Source organism: Balaenoptera acutorostrata, chromosome 16, assembly GCF_949987535.1.
Source record: "Balaenoptera acutorostrata chromosome 16, mBalAcu1.1, whole genome shotgun sequence".
Lineage (NCBI taxonomy): Eukaryota > Metazoa > Chordata > Mammalia > Artiodactyla > Balaenopteridae > Balaenoptera > Balaenoptera acutorostrata.
This window is the reverse complement of record NC_080079.1, coordinates 64681868-64702527: the sequence shown is the minus strand read 5'-3', so window position 1 is coordinate 64702527 and position 20660 is coordinate 64681868. Positions and strand designations below refer to the sequence as shown.

Genomic DNA, 20660 nt, shown 5'->3' with positions numbered 1-20660 from the left:
CTTCATGGTTTCCAGGGCACTTTCCACGGCAACACTTAAGAGGTTGGCAGGTGGGTAATATCCCCATTTTGCAGATTCTCCGAGAGGGCAGGTGCCAGGCTCAAGGTCATGGCTGTGGAGTGAGGAGCTCACCTGGCCTCTGCTATGGGCTCCCTCCTCACACCACAACTTGGACCCACCCACATATTACAGGGGCCCAGGTTGAGCCTGAGCCCTTTAAGGGGCCTATGGCTGAGCGTGGGGAGGGAGTGGGCCCTAAACCCCAGGCCAGGCCAGAGCTGCATTCTCTGGGGAGAGTGAGTGGCCACTTGGCATTTTCCCTTTGATACTGATACAGGCATTTTAATAGCTGCAATGATCAGGCTGGTGGTATTTCAGCTCTGGCTGTGTGGGGCATTCCAGGAGGCCCTGGCTTGCAGCAGGGGTGAAGCAGGAAGGCTTTTCTGTCCAGGGCCGCTGGGGGTCCATCCCAGGGCCTCAAAAAGTTTTACACCTGCCCCTGAGCCTCAGCCTGGGGATTTCAAACCAAGGGTCTCAAACTCTGATGCCTAAGGGGGCCAGGCTGGTGACCTAAGTCGGTGAGACTGGCCGGGGGTGGGGTGGTACTCTGGTTAGCTGGACAGCACATGCCCACCTAAAAGGGACAGCCGTCACTCAGCACCACCCAATTGTTACCACAGGCCAGTGTTGCCGGATCTTCCCATTTACAAGAGAGATCAGAAATCTAGACCTACATGAAATCTCCTAAGCAACAAATATTTATTGAGCACCTACCATGTGCCAGGCCATGTTGTAGGCACTGAGGATATAGCAATGAATGAAACAGATCAAAATATTCATGTCCTTGTGGAACTTGCTTTCTAGGGATGGAGACAATAAGCAAGATAAATAAGCCAACAACAACAACAAAATCTGAAGGAGAAAATAAAACAAGGAGGAAGGCTAGCAAGTATATTGCAGAACGGCACTGGGGACGGGGCGTGGGGGGGGCCTCACGGAGAGCAAGCCAGGTGGAGGGAGGGTAAGAGCCTGGTGGGAGTGGTCCAGGGGAGAGCAGGCGAGACACCCTCCTTCAGGGAGTTTTTCTAGGAAAAGAGCTAAACAGGGTCTATGAGGATTTTTCATTTCTTTTTTATGATGGGAGGAAGAACAGCATGTTTGCATAGAGATTGCATCGGGGGTGGGCAAACGACCACTAAATCCCACTGGAAGGCTGTTTTTGTAAGTAGGTTTTTATGGGCACACAGCCGTGCTTATTCTGCTTTTCGCCTACGACAGTAGAGCTGAATGGTTGTGACAGAGATCATGTGGCTCACACAGCCTAAAATATTTACTAGCTGGCCCTTCACAGAAAACCTTTGCTCACCCCTGGTGTAAGTGACCCAGGATAAGGGCGGGAGGGGGGACTTGCCTGCGTGCTGGTGGAGGGTTGGCCTAACCTGGGAGCACAGATGCAGATGGGCGGGTGTGCCTCGGGGCGGGAGCCTCTGGAAGGGCTCTTCTGTTGCTTCTGTTTTCTCAGGGTCATCAGGTGACAGTGACATTGGGGTTGGGGAGAGAGAAGGTGTGAGAACTACTAGGACAGTGAGATGGAGGGACTGGGGTATGCTTGCTGGGCTTTCCTCTGAGATAATGATCATGAATGAAGTGAGGCCAGTCAGCAAGGCTGGGCGCTTTCCCCAGCTTCATCTGCTGCTTGGTGCCGGAGTGGGGTGGGTGGAAACGTTGCATCTACCAGGTTTGTGGCTTGGCCGAGAGCATGTGCTGAAGGGGAAGGGCATCAAGGCAGCCGAGGGTGGAGCCTGGGGAGTGATTATAGTCACTGACCACAGAATTTGAGCTGAGGAGGAGGGAAGTGAAACATGGCAGGCGAGGAACAGTGGAAAGGTGAAAGGGCCCGTGGATTGAAGGACCGGGGGCTGGAAGGATCCCTGGGGTTGAGTATTAGAAGGAATGAGCTGCAGACGAGGGTCAGTGGGTGGGGCTGAGGCCCAGACTCTCAAAGGGCTGCGATGATGTTCCGATGTAATGCTTTTCAAAGATAACCACTGGGCGGGCCAAGAGAACACACCCACACCCTGAAGGTAGCCAGTTTCCCACCTCTGTGTCCCTGGTGGCTTTGCCCTCTCACATGTCTCCTGCCCCTCCTGATGGATGCTCCTGATTCCCGGATCTGCCTTTCTCACCCAGGCCTCTCTCCTGAGTGCTGGAGCCGCATGTGCCCCTCCCACCTGGACCCTTCCACTAACTCAGCTTGTCCTCAACCAAAGTCATCACCTTCCACAAGCCTGCCCTCGCCCCTGTCCTGTCTCCACGGGGGCATCTCGGCCACCCACGGCAGAGCCCGGACCCTACCCCCTCACCAAGTCCATCCCATGCTCTGTCCATTCTTCCTCCTGCATACCCCTTCCCGTCGCCCGCCGCTCTCCGTCATGCTGCCAGGCCGTAGCCTGGACCACCAGCGTCTCTTGGTTGGATGGGTGACTGACAGCCTTCAGAGAGGAGCCTAAGCCTCCAGCCTTCTCACTGTCCTTGTCTATTCTCAGCATGCTGCTGGAGGCCCCTTATACCAGCCAAATTTGACCACGTGCCTCCTCTGCTTCAAACCCTTAGTTGGCTCCTTCGGTCTGGACCCTTACCTGTGCACATAGGCCCCCATCACCCACTCAGCATTCAAAGTCTGCAGTCAGCTGGACACTTCTCAATGTGCTTCTCCCACGGGAGGCACAAGCCCCTTTGCCGATGGGGATGGTGTCTTGTTCTCCATTTTGCAGTCTCTCAATTAGTAGGAGCTCCATGTATATGGGATGAATTGAACAAAAATATTGAACTTGAAGGTGGAAGACCTGGAATTTAAGCTCTCTGTGGCTTACCTGTTCAAGGCAATTCCCCTTCCCTCTCTGAGTCTCAGTTTCCTTTATTATAAAATGGGGCTGATTTGTGGCCTGCCTATTGCACAGGGCGACGGTGAGGGTCACGTGAAGGCTCGGGGAATGTGAAAGTCACTCCAGGTTTGCCTGAGGCGGAGGTTTGTGAGCAAGAGGCTTATCGGGATCAACACTGGAGAGGGTGAGGGAGACAGGGTGGGTAGAGGGTTGAGCCGTGATGCGGTCACGACAGAGGCCTCAACTGGTCCCGTGGGGCTCTGCAGCTCGTCCTGAATCGAGGCCTAGGGACCAGACGGTATCTATGAGTAACTGGATGCGGGTTGCCGGGGGAGTGGACATGACCCCGGTCAAGGCAACTCCTTAAGGTGAGAGTGGTTCCTAGAGAGGAGCTCAGCCATCAGCAGCCAACATACCTGGCGCTAAGGGTGAGTCCTGACCCTCTTCTGACTGGGAGACCCGGATCGCTCACCACAGCACCCGTACTAGCTCTAGATTTTTATGGCTGTCAATAAGCCATGGACATGTCAGGAATCTGTGTGCTGCTAAATTCAAAGTCTCTGCCAGCGCCCAAAAGATCTGCCCTCCCACCACGTTCCCATCCTTCCTTCCTCACCCGAGTCCCTCTTGCCACACTGTCCCCTATCCTCCTCCTCAGACACTCAGTACACAGTCCTGTCTCTGAACCTTCACTTCTGCTGTTCCTTCTGCCTGGAACACGCTTCCTCCACATCTCTCTACGACTCATTGGCAGAGCTGGCAGAAGCCAGCTCTCTGCTCAAACGTCCCCTGCACAGAGAGAACATCCCTGACCCCTGAATTTAAAATACCACCTTCCATCACTCTCCTTTCCCTTACCCTGCTTTATTTTACTCTATAGTGCTTATTGCTGCCTGGGTTATATATTCATTTGTTTCTCTATTCATTGTCTGTCTCCTCCACTGGCAAATAAGCCCCTTGAAGAGCCCACACGTTGTTGGTGGGAAGGGATGTGGAAGCAGGTATGTACAGTCCCTTCCTTGGAAAGTGGTACTAGTGAGCTAGGCTCAGAGCTGGGCATCACAGGGCCTTCCACCAGACCTTGTCCTGGGATGTCCTTGGTTTGCCCGGTGGCCACTCTGTGCCCACCTCAATAGTCATCCACCTAGTATTTGTGTGCCAGCCTCCCTTTCTGAGTGAGGGTCTCCCCTTTGGGACATTCCTCCCTTTCTCCTCCTCCTGTGTGTTTTGACCTCCAGCCCCCTTCTGCCCTCCCCTCAACACTGTCGATCGATCTGCCCCTCCCCCAATACACACACACACACACACACACACACACACACACAGGCACACACACACAGGCACACACACACAATGGCTGAGCTCCCTCTTCCAGGGGAGTTTGTACACACCCTTCTCCAGCAGGATGGAGTAGACTTTATATCAAAAGGCCTGAAAAAAAAAAAAAAAAAAAAGGCCGGAGTTCTCATCCCGCATCCACCACATACTGGTTGTGTGACCTTGGGCAAGTCACTCAGCCTCTCTGAGCCTCACTTTCCTTCAGCAAGAAATGAGGTCACTATTTAACCTACCTTAGAGTTTGATTATGAAAAATAGCTGTGATTCCCAGTAAGGGCACCCAGCTTAGCGCCAGTACACAGTGGTGGCTCAGCAGACATTAGTTTGACTTGAATCCTCAGGAAGCTTTCCTGACCTTCCCTCTCCACCGCCAAACCAGAGGTGACACCAAGTCCTATGACATCTTCCACGTGACTTCCTTTACCTCTCACCCTGAGTGGCGGAACTACACAGTAGTGAGAAGGCATGTGCTGGGGAAATGCTTGCGGGGAGCCAGCCGGCCTCCTAACCGGTCAACAGGTCGGGGTGGGGACCACAGTTCATAGGACAGTCAGTCACAGCCAGCCACACAGTACAGGCCCCATGGGCCCAGATCTTCCAGTTTTTCAAGAGAAGTTAGAAACACAGACTTTCATGTGAAATCAGCCTCTTCAAAACACTGGGGACAAATTCAATGAAAAGAAAAATCACTGGGAGAACCAAATAAAAATACATCTAAAGGCCAATTTGGCTCTGGGACTACCAGCTTCTAACTGCAGCACTAGCTTCAGAGAGAGGGGGTCCAAATCTCAGCCTTCCTCCCCTGTGACCTCGGCCAGGTTAGTCTCTTCTCTGTGCCCAGGTCCCTCACCTATAAAATGAGTGTAATAATAGCTAACATTTATTGATGCCTCCTGGGCACCTTTCTTTCCATGCACCAACTTCTTTGATCCTCTCAGTAGTAAGGTCAGGACTGTTATCAGCTTAGGGGCCAAGACCTGCTAGGAGCCCAGGCGGTCTGGCCCCAGAGGCACACCTGTTAACCTCTGTCTCCCCCCCCCCAACCCCGCAATCCCCTCCCTCGGTGGTGGTGAGGACCGAGGCGCTCAGCGCCCTGCCCTTTCCAGCTGTCAGGACTGGCAGGTGTGTACCTGTCATCGGTTCATCTCCACGGAAGTGGCAGCTCCTTGAGGGCAGGCGTCTCAGTCTTCTTGTTGCCGCATCTTTGGGACCTTCCAGATTGGCCCAAGGATAGGCAAGCGGGTGAGAAAGGGTTCTGATGGAGGGACAGAGGGTCTGCCTGTACCTGGCTCTGTGAGCGACACCAGAAGAAAAGAGGTCACTGTCCCTGCCCCCGGGATCCATAGGTGCCCAGAGCTAGACAGGAAACAATTAGCAGAGAGCCAAGAAGAGCAGGTCGTTGTGCCCGTGAGCTGCAGGAAGGCCACACTGCTTTATAGGGTCCTGTGCTCGAGTTAATTTCCTTCAGAGCTCTCCGAAGACATCAGACCCCGAGGTTACCAAGATGGGACCTCTCCGTCTGCTTCTTATTATCCAGATGCCCGGTGGCCAGTCTTTGATCCAGGACCAGTCCCCCTGCCAGCCCCCAGGCAGCCCCTCTCCCCCGCCCCCTCTCCCTCCCACCCCCCCAGCCCCCAGCCCCCAGCCGCTTTCCAGAACTTGGCGTTTACAACTCCCAGTGACTGCTCTTCTCTGTCTCCTTGTGCAGAAATGGAAGCTCCACTCACGGAGGCGCCGGGAGACCCCGAAGACGTCTCCAGGGTGTCACTGCCCGCCAGGTAAGGAGCCCTGCGAAGGGGTGACAAGGATGGGGACACACACCAGAGGCCCTCTCAGTGGCCATGCCACACCCTGTTCAGAGCGTCACTTTTCATTTGGAAGCTGGAAATGACAGTGTCCTTGATGTTCACCCTCCATGTACCAATTGATTGGCCCCATCCCCCATCCATCATTCATTTGCTTATTCAAGCTTTCATTTATTCATCCACTCTTCTATGGGCCAGGTACTGTGCATACCAGGCTGTGAAATCAGGCAAGATAATGGGTGTGGCAACTTGTGAGGTGTTACGTAGAGTTGAAGACAAGAGAAGCCCCCCACTGTGCCTCTTGCACCTGACACATAGTCCGTTCAGAAGCGCTTGTTACCCGAATGAATGAATTACCGTGTAATTGCAAATCCTTGCCTGCCCCAGCTAGGTGGCTTAGGGGGCTGTGTGTTCACTGTCTGGTATCTAGGCTACACACACACACACACACACACACACACAACAAGCTTAAGGTTGCTGGGTGATGTGGTGTGATCAAGCTAACCAGTCCAATGTGGATTCCAAGTCTGCCTTGGCCGTTTCCTACCCTGTATGGGCAGCTCCCTACCGAGGACGAGTTCCAGTGCTCTTCCCCTGTGCTGTGTGGCCCGCTCCTTACCACATCTGCTTATTCAGTCCCAGCTGTGGCCTGAGTCCCAAGCACAGAGGTTTAACTGCATTGTCTGCAGTTAGTAAAATTGACAAGTCATGGTTTTCTAAGTTACCCACCATCGTTATTAAGCTACGAGAATGACAGATGGGCAAGTTTCACCGTTGCCATGAGTAATGGGAATGGGTTGCACCCCTTTGGGGCTGAGGGAGGAAGCTGGAACAGGGTGTGGGGCAAGGTACCACTCCCAAGGAACCGCCGAGGGTTTGCCCTGCTCCAGGCCGCTGCCAGCTCAGAGTGTGGCCCTGGATGCCCACTGTGGCAGGACACTCCACTGGACACAGGGGCTGAGGAGCCCCCACTCAGGGTTCCCAAGCCAGGGACGAGAGGCCAAGAGATGCTGAACACGTAGGAAATGGAGGGGCCGCATTCACTGGAGAGTGAGTGGGCTGAGTCACAGTTGGGGGTCACAGTTCAGGTGCCACGGGAGCTGGTGAGACCGTGACGGGATTCAGCTGGCCTCAGGCAGAAGAGGGTCATCTGGGTTAATTAAAAGGGTGTCCAGGAGCCCTGGGAAGCTCCCTCCCTCCCTTGGGGCCCCAGAGATTGAGCCCTGGGATCTGGGATAGCTTTTGGGGAAAGAATGCCAGGATTAATGAGATGAGATGAAGGTGAGGGTGTGTTGACGGGGCCTGGGCAGAGCAACCGTGTGCATCGGGGTTTGTGGGGCAGCCCGCGTTTCAAACCACCGTGTCTGTTGTCCTCGTAACTCTTGGTCAGTTGCAGTTCTTGCTTGAAGTATAGAATGCTGGTGAAGGGCAGGAGACTTGGAACCATGGAAGATATAGGTTTCCAACTCTGACATTTACCAGCTGTGTGACCTTCAGAGAGTTATTTAACCTCTCTCTGGCCCGGTGACCTGGTCTGAGAAATGAGGATAATACCCGCCTTGCAAGTATATGGCAGAGATTCAGTGAGATCCTCATAGAGAGTACTTAGTACTTCCCTGATTCCTAGTAAGCACTACTGTTATTTTCTTTTTTTCCTCCTCGATTCCTCTTGCACTTTAAAGATGCACTGAAATCCTTATCAAACACTGTGTCCTGGTGTCGGGGGCACATTTACGGGCAGACAGGCTCAGTCCTTCTCCCTTCCCCGCCTGACTGGGTTTCTCATGTCCTGCCTCCATTGAAGTGGCGGCCTACCAACAGGTATCCATTTTGTGCTTGGGAGAGTCTGGCTCGGATGGTCCTGGGAGGCTGGGAGCTAGGAAGGGACGTGGCAGGAGGGAGGAAGGATCTGGAAGAGTGCTCCAGCTCTTGGATGGTGAGGAGGAAGCGGTGAAGCAGCATAAGCAGCTCAGAGGTGGTGGAGAGGAAGGATGCTTGGAGGTGCTGCGGGGGAAGAAGGGCTTGACACTGGTCCTCTGTGGGCAGGGCCACCAGCAGGGACAGAGTTGGCCGGGAGATGGGAGGAGAGTGAGCAGGGGACCCTGCAAGGGGTGTCCCGAGTATTGGAGAATTCCCCAGAGGGCAGTTTGTCCCGAAGCATATAGCTCAGAGCCAGGCGAGCAACACCAGGAGAATGTAAAGGCCCCAAACTGAGGCAAAATCGGAAGGAGAGTGAGATGCTCTCGCAGCTTTTTGCAGAGCCAGCAGGGAAGGACTGGAGGGCTGCAGAGAGGCGTCTCCGACAGCAGAACTACAGAGTGAAACGTGTCTCCTAGGATGGGCTGAGTCCTGCTGGGTCCCTGAACCTGCCCGCTCTGCCCAACCTGAGGCTTCTCACCCCGTGGTAAAGGTACCTCCTCCACACTAAGGCCTGGGCCACGTGGCTGCCAACCTGTGCTGAGTAACAGCGGTTACTGCCCCTGCCCCTCGCTGGGCACCCACTCTGTGCCAGGCACAGTACTGAGCACTTGGCATTGATGGATGACCTTCCCTGGAATGCTGGAAACAGGCACAGTGGAGTTCTGGCATTCTGAAATGTCTGCGGTCCCCAAAGTCAGTAAAACACCACTCTCATCCTTGTACGTGAATCATGCATCTCTGATTATTTCCTTAGGGTCAGAGTTTATAAACCACTTTATGAACGATTTTAAGGCTCCTGATGCTTGCAGAAGGACTTACACAATTGTAAAGTGCCGCAAAGCATTATTCACTTTTTTTTCTGGCCAGTGCCTAATATTGTGCTCCACACATAGTAGATGCTCAATGAATGTTCAATAAATTATCATCAAGAATCATTCCTGGGTGATTGGATGCTTTCCAGTGTTCTCCATCTGACCTCCGGTTGGCTTCTGACGCCTCTCCCCCCTCCGAGACGGCTCTGACTCTTGCCTGTTGCTGAAATCACTTGCTGTTAGGACACAACAAATAAACACACACTCTTCCGTCCCACTGTGGGCACTGGATTTGGAACCTAGGGCCCCAGACCTGTGCCTGCCCCCAGTTTCCCTCTGCAGCCAACCGCGCCAAGGCTGGAGCCCTGTGGTGGGTGTGTTCTTCCTTGTGGCAGCCTCGGGCCCCTGGGCAGCATCCAGAAGCCTTGGGACACATAATCGTGGGCAGAAAACCCACCTCTTTCCCTTCCTACTCTGACCTCACCAGCATCCTCCCAGGATCCTCCCTGTCCCAAAATAGCCATCTACTAGCTGAGATCTGGCTGCATCCTGCTCTGGGCCGCATGCACTGTTTGCCAAGGGAGCGATGGGCCTGCAGCCCTGGGATGGGATGCCAAAGGTCGGGCCTTGTTAGAAGGGTCACAGTGGCCAGAAGTTCAGAGGAATAGATGTGGGCCATTTGCAAAGCGTATGGCCTGGTGGGACAGGAGAAGGGCCTTGGGAAGACATATACAGGCTGTGGGACTTTCTAGGCCACTTGAGAAGAATACACAGATCAGGGAAACTCCCCATCCTCTGTCCCTGTTCTCAGTAACAAACGAGGAGCAGGACAATATAGGCTCCAGTCAGCAAGGAAGCAGCTACTTCAGGCCCGCCACGCTGGGGCTGGGCGGGGCGGGCAGCAGGCAGGACGGTCCGTGGTTGCACACACAGAGGGAGCCGTGACCAGCTGAGCCGCTGGAGCAGATCCCTTCACAAGCTGGGCCTCATCTCTAAGACGAAGAATAGGCCAGAGTCATGTGTTGACCACCAAGCCAAGAGGTCTGGATTGCAAGAGCGAAGGCAAGGTGGTGATATGGTCAGGTTTGGGCACGAGCGCCATCGCCAGCACTGGTCCACAGGATGGACGGAGGGGAGAGAAGTTGCCTTCAGCCAGGCTAGTGGGAGGGGCAATAGCCATCCTGTGGTTTAGAACTGCCAACGTGAGGTGTGCGTGAAGTGCGGGGGATCCCAGAGGAGCCTGGGACTCTGGGAAGACTTCACTGAGGAGGTGGCACTGGAGGGTGGCTGTAAGGAACAGGAAGCAGGTGGGAAGGCGTCTAGTTAGAGTATAGACTCAGCTGCCCCCATAACCAGAGACGCTCCACCCCACCCGCCACCCCCGCCAAACACAGGGATTCCAACAAGGTAGAGGGGGAGGTCTCTTCCTTAGCAGGCCAGAGGACAGTGGTCCAGGCTGGGAGGCTGGCCCTGCCATCTTCTTCATGTGGCTTCCATCTCTGGGCCCCTGGCAGCTGCTTTGTTCTCACCATCAAATGGCCAGCGTAAAAGGGAAGGGGCCCAGGGGAGTATATGCCCAAACCCTTAAGAGCAAAACTTGGAAAAAAAAATAAAACATGCATCACTTCTGCTCATAGCCCATTGACCAGCACTTAGTGCACGGTTACCCCCAGGTCCGAGGGAGGCCAGGCAGTGTTTTTTGCTGGGCGGCTGTATGCCCGGATACAACTTTATTGTTATGGGAGGTAGGAGAACAGATACTGAGGGACTCTGCATAGAGGGCATTCCAGGCTGAATCACGACACGGACAGAGGCTCAGAGAGTGAGAAAAAGGCAGGTCTGTTTAGGAAAGGCAAGCAGTTGAAGGAAACTGGAGCATAGAAGTAGTGATGGAAAATATGGGTGGAAAAAGACAGCAAAGGGACAGGCTGAGGAGATCTGGCTGTCTCTGTTCAGTGGGGGGCAAGCGGTTGTCATCCTGAGAGTGGTAGTTTTTTGGCAATGGCTGCCTGCAAGGCTTTGCTGAGTTAGATTCTGCGGCTGCAGCCAGGCTCATCAGAAAATGTGGCAATTGCTTAATGATGTCTGATATGATAGGAGTGATGTCTGATATGACAGGAGTTATGCACTGCTATGCCTGTGCCCTGGCTTTGTTACCCCGCAGGAGATGACGTGGTGTCAGAGAGGTTTGGGGAAGCAGCAGTGTGACCTGATCCAATTCATATTCTAGAGCAATAACTAGCAATGACGTGAAGAATGGCTTAGAGGGCAGAGAAACCCCTTCCAGCAACAAAGTCTGTGATTCTGTGAACAGAGCTTTATTTTCTCATGTGCTGCTATTTGTGTTGAGGTTGGAACTGCCTCTCGGGCTTGGTTATTTTCCGTAGGTGGTGAGAGCTGGTGTCCACATGTCCTGAAGTCCTTCCTTTGTCTAGCCTGGCCCTGTTTGTCCTGGCACCAGATTTCACCCCCAACAGTCTCATGGTGTTTACAAGGGCAGAGCCTATGGCCAGAGCTTCCATCCCAAACTGGGCTGCAGTAGAGCAGATCCATAGCCCCGCTTTCGTTGTGGTTCTCCTTATTTCAGACTTGGCTAACACAGAAAAGGGAGAATTCAGACCAAAGTATCCTTTGGTGCCATTGGTGAAGAAAAGGGTTGCAGGGCTGGTGGTTATTTTAGGGAGGACGTTTAAACTAAAGAAATACTGTTTTCAGGTACCTCAGAAACCCTGCTTTCCATGTGAATAATTGATGGGTTAATTCTGAGTCATTCTTGGCTATTCCTTAAAACACATCCCTGAGGACCAGTCTGGGAAGAGACCCTCCTATTCAATTCAGACTCTCCCTTGTTCTGCTTTCACATGCTGTGTCAGCTTTGTTCCCCCCTCCCCCGTCCCACCTCCTCCTCCTGACTTTGCAGTCCTTTGCAGACCCATCTGACCTCCCAGACGCTCAGGCTCCAACCCATTGTGGCAGCATCAGTGTACCCTTCTCCCGCACCTCCTATGCTCCATCAGTTCCACTCGCTGCTCAAAAAGCATCCGTGGCTCCCTAGTGCTTATATACACCCCCTACCCCAATGATAAGCCCACCTTATCTCTCTAGCTTGGTCTCTGACCAATATTCCACCGTGCTGTACTCCTTTTCCTTCAGTAAAGTTGGGCTGCTTACCCGCCCTGCCTGTACACTAGTGTCTCACCTGTTCGCATCCACTCATGCTGTTCTGGTATCTTTGTTCTCTGTTTCTACCTGATGAACTCTTCACCCCTCCAGCCCTGCTACAGCATCCCCCCGCAGTTCCTTCTGTCCTTCTCTCCCAACGTAGTTCTGCTGTTTGGTTACTGTGTTAACATAATGCCTGGTGTGTGCTCAGTGTATAATCCAGGCAAAACCACGGACTGGGACAAGTCATTTGTCTTCAAATGAGAAGTGAAAACAGACCTAGATGTATATACCTGCGAAGGTTTCTCCTTGGCCATCATCATTAATGATTTGATGTAGGTTCTACAGGTGCTTGACAGCAAACCTCAGTGTGAGGCACTTACATAGTGAGAGGAGCCTTTGTGGGTTTCCAGCCAGGGAGAACCTTCCCCGCCTGCAAACCCCACCAGGCAGCCTTCTTGACGTCTCCCCCTGGGTGGGTTACAGGCCACCCACCCTCAAAAGGCACGTGGCTGAAGTCAGTGTCTTTCCCCCACACCTGGCCCTTTCCCAGTATTCCCAGTCCTGGGGAATGGTGCCCTCAGCCCACCTGGGCTGGAACCCGGGCATCAGCCTGGACACCACCTTTTCCCTCCCATCCCCTTCACCACTGAGTCTCAGGATCCCACTCCACCGATTCCCTCCATCTCCATGACCATCACCCTTGTCAGGCTGCCACCATCTCTCACCTTACTCGCTGCAATAGCCCCTAACTGGCCTCCTCCAATGCCCCTTCACCCAGAAGCCAGAATGGTCTTTTTAAACTTAATGCATAACCCTAGTTAAAGCACTTCAGTGCTTTCTATCACCCTTAGTATAAAGGCCCAAATCCCTAATGTGATCTGCCCACCCCCCAAATCTCCCTCCTGCCATTCTCCCTTCTGCATGCCCAGCAGGCTCCCTGGTGACACCCACGCTGCTGGTCATCTGATGGCATTTGGATGGAGAGGCTGTAGGTGAAGGGAGCCACGGTCAAACCAGAGCGGGGACCTTGTGCTTTAGAAATCAGACAACTAGTCAATAAAGTTTGCACCCTGGGCTCCAAACGAAGGCACGTCCTGGAGCCTTTATGGCCCATTTCAGCCCCAGCTTGCCCCAGAAGAGGGCTGGCTGTTGCGTTTGGAGAGGTCACCTGACTGTAAGGAAGCCCCCGGCCCTCATGGAAAGGGGAGGGTCAGGGAACAGGCATGGGAAGGGCCATAGAGCTGGGAGCTAGGTGCCGCCCCCAAAGAAAACACTGCCCGCATCTGCCCCTGGAAATGCCTCTCCTCTCAAGGCCGGCAGCTTGGAGTTTTAGAGCCGCCTGGGGAATTCTCTAAAGTTAATTTCTTCCCCATTTCCTCTCCAAAGCACTTCCAGATCCCCAGCCCTCCTGGAAGACGCTGATAATGTGTTTCTCCTAGATCGGCTCTGATAACACCCACCAGGGTGGTCGCAGAGATTTGTAGAGAAATAAAAATAAGGAAATGGAGGGTTCCGGACAGGCAGTGTGCTGCGCCCGGAAGGGCCCTGGACTGGGAAACGGTCCCAGACCCTGCGGACTCTGAACAGGTCACTGCCCTCTCTCTGGGCCTCAGTTTCCTCACTGGTAAAGAGAGCTCAACGCCTTTGAAGAACAATTTGGCAGAATCTGGTCAAGTGTGGAAAGCTGCCCCCCTTCCGGCCACATCCTAGAGAAACACTCCCACATGCTTAAGAGAGGGAAGGGTGTCCACCTCGGCACTGTGTGTGCTACTGACAAAAGGAAAAGAAAACCTAAATGTTTGTCAGTAGCAGAGTGGAGACACAAATTGCAGTACTTTCATCAGTGAAATACCTTACACAGTGAACACGGATGAACTTGACCTCCAGGCCAAGCAATGCCATAGATGAATCTCATCCTACTGAGGGAAAAAGCAAATGAGAAGAGAATATTTACAATATAATTCATTTATGTAAAATTAGAGACATATAAAACAACACCATACATTGCTCAGGGAGTATATGCATAAGTAATAAGTATGTTAAGAAATGCATGGGAGAGGAGTGATGAACATCAAACTCAGTGCGGGGGGAGGAGGAGGTAGAGATTGGGGTCCCAGGGGGTTGGCTGTATTGGTAACTATTAAGCTGGATGGTGGGTATGCCAGGTTCATTATATTTTTTTGTAAACCTTTTTAAAGATATAATTCACGTATACAATTCATCTATTTAAAGTATACAATTCAATGGTTTCTAGTATATTCACAGAGATGTGCAACCCTCACCATAGTCAATTTTAGAACATTTTTATCACCTCAAAAAGAAACCCCGTACCCTTTAGCAGTCATCCTTCATGTCCCCAGCCTTCCCAGCCCCAGGGAGCCACTAATCTATTTTCTTTTCTTTGGATCTAGTGTAATGTTTTCAAGGTTCATCCATGTTGTAGCATGTGCCAGTATGCCATTCCTTTTTATTACTCAATAACACATCATGTTAAACCTTTTTGAATATCTACAGCATTTCAAGATAAAACATTTTTAATCACAAGGTTGATTAGAAGATACTGTTGGATTAGAAGATGTTGAAGGAAGCTTTGGGCCTGACTCTGTAACACCTAATGGGCATTCTCCACCAACGAGGGTGTGCCACCGCTTGGAGCTTAAGTCCCATGTGTGGGGCCTTTGCCACCTCTGGCAGCAACAGTGCCAGCCCTACCAGGACCCATGTCTAGGGGGCCAAGCCTTATTCAGCTGGACTCTAGCACCCAATCCCCCCCGGTTGCTGTGCTGCCCCCCTTTCCCTTCCCCAGTGTCACCACCTCTGAGACGTCTCCCGTGACTCTCCCAGGCACAGCTGGTGGCCCTGGGAGCATCCAGGCATTGAGGGCTGACAGCCCTGCAAGGTCCTTATCTTTTCTGAGCATCGGGTTCCACCACTATAGATTGAAGGTACTAGGGCCCACCTGATAGAGGTGAATATTCAATGAAATGTTATGTATCTATTATCCAGAGTCTTTGTCAGGATTTGCTTTTTTTTTTTTTTTAAATAAGAGGCATGTTTTTAAATTTATTTATTTATTTTATTTATTTTTGGCTGCGTTGGGTCTTCGTTGCTGTGCGCGGGCTTTCTCTAGTTGCGGCGAGCAGGAGCTACTCTTCGTTGCAGTGCACGGGCTTCTCATTGCGGTGGCTTCTCTTGTTGCAGAGCACGGGCTCTTAGGCACGCAGGTTTCAGTAGTTGTGGCACACGGGCTCACTAGTTGTGGCTTGCGGGCTCTAGAGTGCAGGCTCAGTAGTTGTGGCACATGGGCTCTGTTGCTCCGCGACATGTGGGATCTTCCCAGACCAGGGCTCGAACCCATGTCCCCTGCATTGGCAGGTGGATTCTTAACCACTGTGCCAACAGGGAAGTCCCAGGATCTGTTTTCATATCTCTGTCTTCCCCGTTACAGGAGGATGACCCTGGGCAGGGCTGTGCTGTCTGTAAGGAGAAGCAATTGCCCGGCTTCAGTAGCCGTGGTTCCCAGTTGACCCGCCCTCGAGAATCAGGCTAACCCAGCGCCTACAGGTGTGGGCTCTGAGTTCCAGCATCCCCGGGGTCAAGTCCCAGAAATCCCATTCTACCCCTATTAGTCGTGGGACTGTGGATGAATTACTCTCTTGACCTCAGATAAAATGGGAGCAATGATAGTACCCACCTTGTTGGGCTCAACATGGAGCCTGACACATACTTGGCTCTTAATGATTGTCAGTTGCCGTGATGATGATGATGATGATGATGATGACGTTGAGTGGAAAAGGCCTTTGCCCAGTTGCATCCGGCCATGTGAGGTCCTGGAAGAGAATGCACATCACGCACTGAAGGCAACACGGGAATGAGGTTGAGGCCGCAGAAGGTGCTCGCTCCCTCCCGCTTCCCTCTCTGCCCTGCTGGTGGCTAAGTCATTCCAACACTGACTTAAATTCTGGATACCTTTATACAGGACACGGGGCTCTGCACTGCAGGATGCGAAGCGGGTGAGCTGCATGCCTGCCCTCAAAGAGGTGATGGCAGCATTTGCGGTGGGGTGGGAGCCCTCAGGGGGAACCCCAGCTCTCTATGCCTCGCTTTTGAGCATCGGAAAGGCCACTTAACCGTCCCAAGAGAAGTTTCTACCACAGTGATGCTAAAGGAATGCCGGGTGCTGCTTTGCAGGAAAGGGGCAGTAAACCGGAAGGGCCGTGGCCCTTACGAGAGGCTAGAAGGTAGGGCACGCTGGACATGTGGACACATCCCTCAGTTCTTCCTGGAGCCACCCTGCCGCGCACGCCCTTGCTGGAACCCCACTCGTTGTCACAGCCCAGCCAGCCTCTCAGCTACGCCCCAGCAGATTCCTGTCCACCATCAAGGCGGCTTGGACGGTCTCTGACAGCAGCTAGTCTGACTGCCCACTTCGTACCGCGTACACCTCACTTCTTCCTCCCGACCTCTCTCTGAGGTTAAGACTCACACGACCGTGTTTTCTAGATGAGGACTCGGAAGCTCAGAGCACTCCGCTCAAGGATACAGGGTTAGGGAGTGGCAGGGTTGGGACCTGACACAAGCCCTGAAACGTCAGAAGTTACTTGCTTCTAGTGTACATCTTCCAGCCACCAGAGTGCTCCCTGAGAGCAAACTGAGGACTTGGCAATGGCCATAATCTTGTCCAGGGAAGTGGTGTCAGATAAGGCTGGAGGACATTAATTAATAATGATAACAACATGTATCCAGGGCTTACTCTGTGCCAGGCTCTGTTATAAGCGCTTCATCACATTATCTCATTTAATCCTCATAATTACTTTGTGTGGCAGTTACTATTATTATCTCCTTTTTACAAATGAGAAGACCGAGGCCCAGAGAGGTTATGTAATGTGGCCAAGGTCACAGAACTAGCGTGTGCTGGAGCCAGAATTATTTTAACCCGAGAAGTCTGACTCGGAGCAAACCAGAGCAGTGTCAGCATGCAGACTCGCTCTCCCTCCCTCTGTCTCTGTCACTTTCACTCACTCAGTCACTCAGCAAACACTGGCTCTGTGCCGTGCCCTGTCCTCAGGAGACTCAGAGGAGCCCGCAGTCCAGGTGAAGGGATGCACAGGTAAAGCAGCAGTTGCTGCGGAGACCAAGGGCTCCGGGGCAGCCCTGCGGGGGGCGGGGGCAGGTGGGTGCTCTGCGTGAGGCAGTCCAGCTGCAGTCTTGGGGTCACCTCTGTGAGGTGTGCCACAAGCAGGGCGGGGACCGATGCTGTTGACGGCGGCCTGCACAGCTGGCATTTGTACCTAAGGCCCTAGCCCAGGGGGGTCAGAAGAGACCCAGTAGCTCAGCTGCACCGGGCTCCTTGGTGAGAAGCAGGAGAGCCCCCCAGCTCTGCACGAGAGGGTGTGGCAGAGGTTGGTGGGAGCAGGGGAGGGAGAGCGGAGAGGATTCCCAAAGCGTCTGGCCCTGCAGTGGCTGAGCGGCAGCAGGGCTGGCCCTGGGCCTCCCTGCTCGTTCTTTCCAGCTCGCTTCGCGAACTCCTCTGCAGCCCGGCGCTCCTTTCCGGCCCCTCTGGCCTTTGCCGTTGGCGAGTGTGTGGCAGGTATGCCAGGCAAGGCAAGTGGGAATGTCTCCAGTGGGCGGCGGGTGCAGCGAGAGGAGCGGGGGGGCGGCTGGTCTGGCGCCCCTGGCACCGCATCCCTTGGCAGGCGAACACCTCCGCCTGGTGGAGATCCTGGGGAGGCTCGTGGGAGCTGGAATGAGGGTCGAGCGGGCAGAGGGCTCCGGCAGTGCGGCCTGCCGCTTCAGCCAGCCCAAGTGGGGAGGAAATGCATGACCGCCTGGCGTGGAGCCGCAGGAGCGGGCCCAGCAGGCGTGGGTGGCTGAGTGGACGCCAGCTCTCCACATAGCTCTGCGCACAGTCACGGGGCCGCCTGGCACACGGAGAGGAGGCCGGGGCAGGTCCCAGACCTCGGGGGGCAGCATGGACAGAGCAGGGGGCCGTGGGCTCCCAGCATGTTGGCGTGGGGGGCTGTCCCAGCCGTGCCTCCAGGCTCCCTCCCAGACACCTAGGGCCTGAGGGCTTTGGCGGCCGGAATGTCCTCTTCATGGCCCTTCAGGCTTAGAAGCTGGTGCCTATCCTCCTTGAATGAGCCTTTCCTCTCCCTCAGGCGCTCATGAGTCTGGACACTGTGGCCGCAGGGCCACTGCCACGGCCTCACCCAGTCATGGCGCCGGCGCTGGCTCCGATTGGCGGGCCTCCGTGTCGCTATAGTTTCCAGTACCTGACCGCATCACCCCGGCTGCTTCGTTCTTTGCTGATTGGTGCTCAGAGGTGTTGACCAGAACGTGATGTTCTGTTTTTACCTCAGGGAGTGGGGATGAGGAAGGGGCAGATGACTCACTGGACTGAATGTACGCTCAGTCTGAGAAACAACGCTGGAAGTTCACGGAGTTTTCTTTCTTTCTTTTTTTTTTTAATCTCTATCATGTTATTCTTTTGAAATCATGCGCCCTTGACTCTGGAAAGTCTGTTCAACTCTAGAAGAATCTGGCTCCCAACTCTTACAATTATAATCCTGGCATCTACCAAGTGCTCCCCAACTTAGCTGAGGAAGGAGCAGGAGGGGCAAGCTGTGCATTGAGAGAGGAGAGCGAGGAGGAGCCTTTAAGGTATGGGGTGAGATCGGCCTAATTCTGGATCCTGACCAGGTACGGAAGAGGGAGTTCCTGCAGGGACGGAAGGGGGCACGTCTCCTCCTTACAGCCGCCAAATCCAGACCTCGACACCAAAGGGACATCGTCAGAGGCCACCTTGGGCAGGGAGGCAGCGGCAAACCCTTTCTTTGAAGGAAACCTCCCTGCAATCCAAACTTTACCTGTCATGTAAACACAGGGGCAGAGCCCCACAGGTGGGATCGGGGTGTCCCACTGGTGACCCCTGCAGGTAGCTCGATGCTCTAGGAGCAGGACTCAGAATCCACCGGTGTCGTCCAACCTGTGCACTTTGTAGTTGGGGAAAATGAGGCTCTAGGAGGAAGAAAGGAACTTGCCCCAATCTATGCAGCCAGATGGGGAGTGGCCGCGCTCTCTCCGCCATGTCTTGTCCTCCAAACGGGTCCCCAGAGGCACACCTGGGGCCACAGGGAGAGAGAACTTTTATGGAAACTGAGGCAAGGCGAAGGACTGTAAAATAGCCCAGTGGCCAGTGTCGGCCAACACCGTAATGTGTCCTGAGGCCAGGAGCTCCCGCCAAGCTGGGTATCTGGTTCCGGATTCATCTGTCCATTAGACAGCCTGTCCTTCCTGCCAGAACAAAAGATGCTGTCATGTCCCTAAAGCTGATTGGCCCCTGAAGCCACCACCCACCACACGACTATTTCCAGGGATGAAGTCAGATCCAATCTTCTCGACTCCTTCCCTGGGGCATGTGTCACTCACCCTTCTTGCTTCTGTGGAGGGCAGTAGGTTCCTTGAGAATTAGAAATCAGCCTTGACTCTCACTTCTTCTCCATCCTCTCTGCCCATCTCCTTGTAGGGTGGACACCTATGGCAGTAGGATCATGTTTCTATAGAACAACAGACTCAAAGATTCTGCTAAAAAAAGGAAAGAAAGAAAGAAAGAAAGAGACATACAGAGAAGGAACAATGAGATGTTATTATCCAAAGGAAGCTCAGGCTGGGGACCCATTTCTGATGTTCATTTTAGCAGCTGTGTGGTAGGGCTGGATGTACTCATAGCATTTGCCCACCTTGACAACCCCTGTGGATATGATGAGTCACTCTCTTGGTCTTGGGAAGCTCCAAGATCCCCCAGCCCTTCTCCATTCCCGTATGACCCAGTCCTTGTCATCCAGCCAGCAAAGGAGACCAGGGCCCTGTGGACTGGTTGCCCCTGGGCACTCCATCCACCAAGTCCTGGGCAGGGCAAGGTCTGCCCCTGCTCCAGGGCATCCAGGCAGCCCTTTTGTCATGTTGCAAGGGGCCACACATCCTGCTCTCATCCCTCCCAGACTCGTGTCAGAGCTGGACAGGCCTAGACAGGATCTAGTTTGAACTCGGGCTTTATAGACAGAGTCTAAGACCCAGAGAAGGCAGGAGATTCCTTCAGCCATGTGTGGAAGCATCTGGACTAATGAGTTGTGGGATTGTCTGCTGGCTGAGTACCAGGATTTGACTGTGTTACAGTTACTGGGCAAGTGACTTAACCTCTCTGAGCCTCAGCTTTCTCATCTGTAAAATGGGGATAATGACACCATCTATCTCATTGCACTGCTGTGGGCACTGAGATGTAGGTAAAGCCCTCGGCACAGTGCCGGGCACAGGGGAGGCGCCTACGAAATGGTATTGAGCTGCTGTTACTCACCTCTCCTGAACACCCACCCAGTACTCCTTTTTTTTTTTTTTTTTAATTTATTTATTTTTGGCTGTGTTGGGTCTTCGTTTCTGTGCGAGGGCTTTCTCTAGTTGCGGCGAGCGGGGGCCACTCTTCATCGTGGTGCGCGGGCCTCTCACTATCGCGGCCTCTCTTGTTGTGGAGCACAGGCTCCGGATGCGCAGGCTCAGTAGTTGTGGCTCACGGGCCCAGTTGCTCCGCGGCATGTGGGATCTTCCCAGACCAGGGCTCGAACCCGTGTCCCCTGCATTGGCAGGTGGATTCTCAACCGTTGCACCACCAGGGAAGCCCACCCACCCCGTACTCTTTTGATTGCCCACATTGCCTCTCCTCCTGAGCCTCTGAAACACCA

General features: G+C 53.6%; 1 protein-coding gene across 2 annotated transcripts in view; it reads left to right on the top strand.

Moving 5' to 3' along the window:
* FAM241B (family with sequence similarity 241 member B) overlaps positions 1–6002 on the top strand; it is a 245704-nt gene extending 239702 nt beyond the window's left edge. Inside the window, exon 7 of one of the 2 annotated variants that reach the window (XR_009005691.1) lies at positions 5932–6002. The gene's annotated coding sequence lies outside the window, so the exon portion shown is untranslated. The remainder of the gene's footprint in view (positions 1–5931) is intronic. The other variant, XR_009005692.1, reaches the window with a different exon arrangement.
* The last annotated feature ends 14658 nt before the right edge of the window (positions 6003–20660 follow it).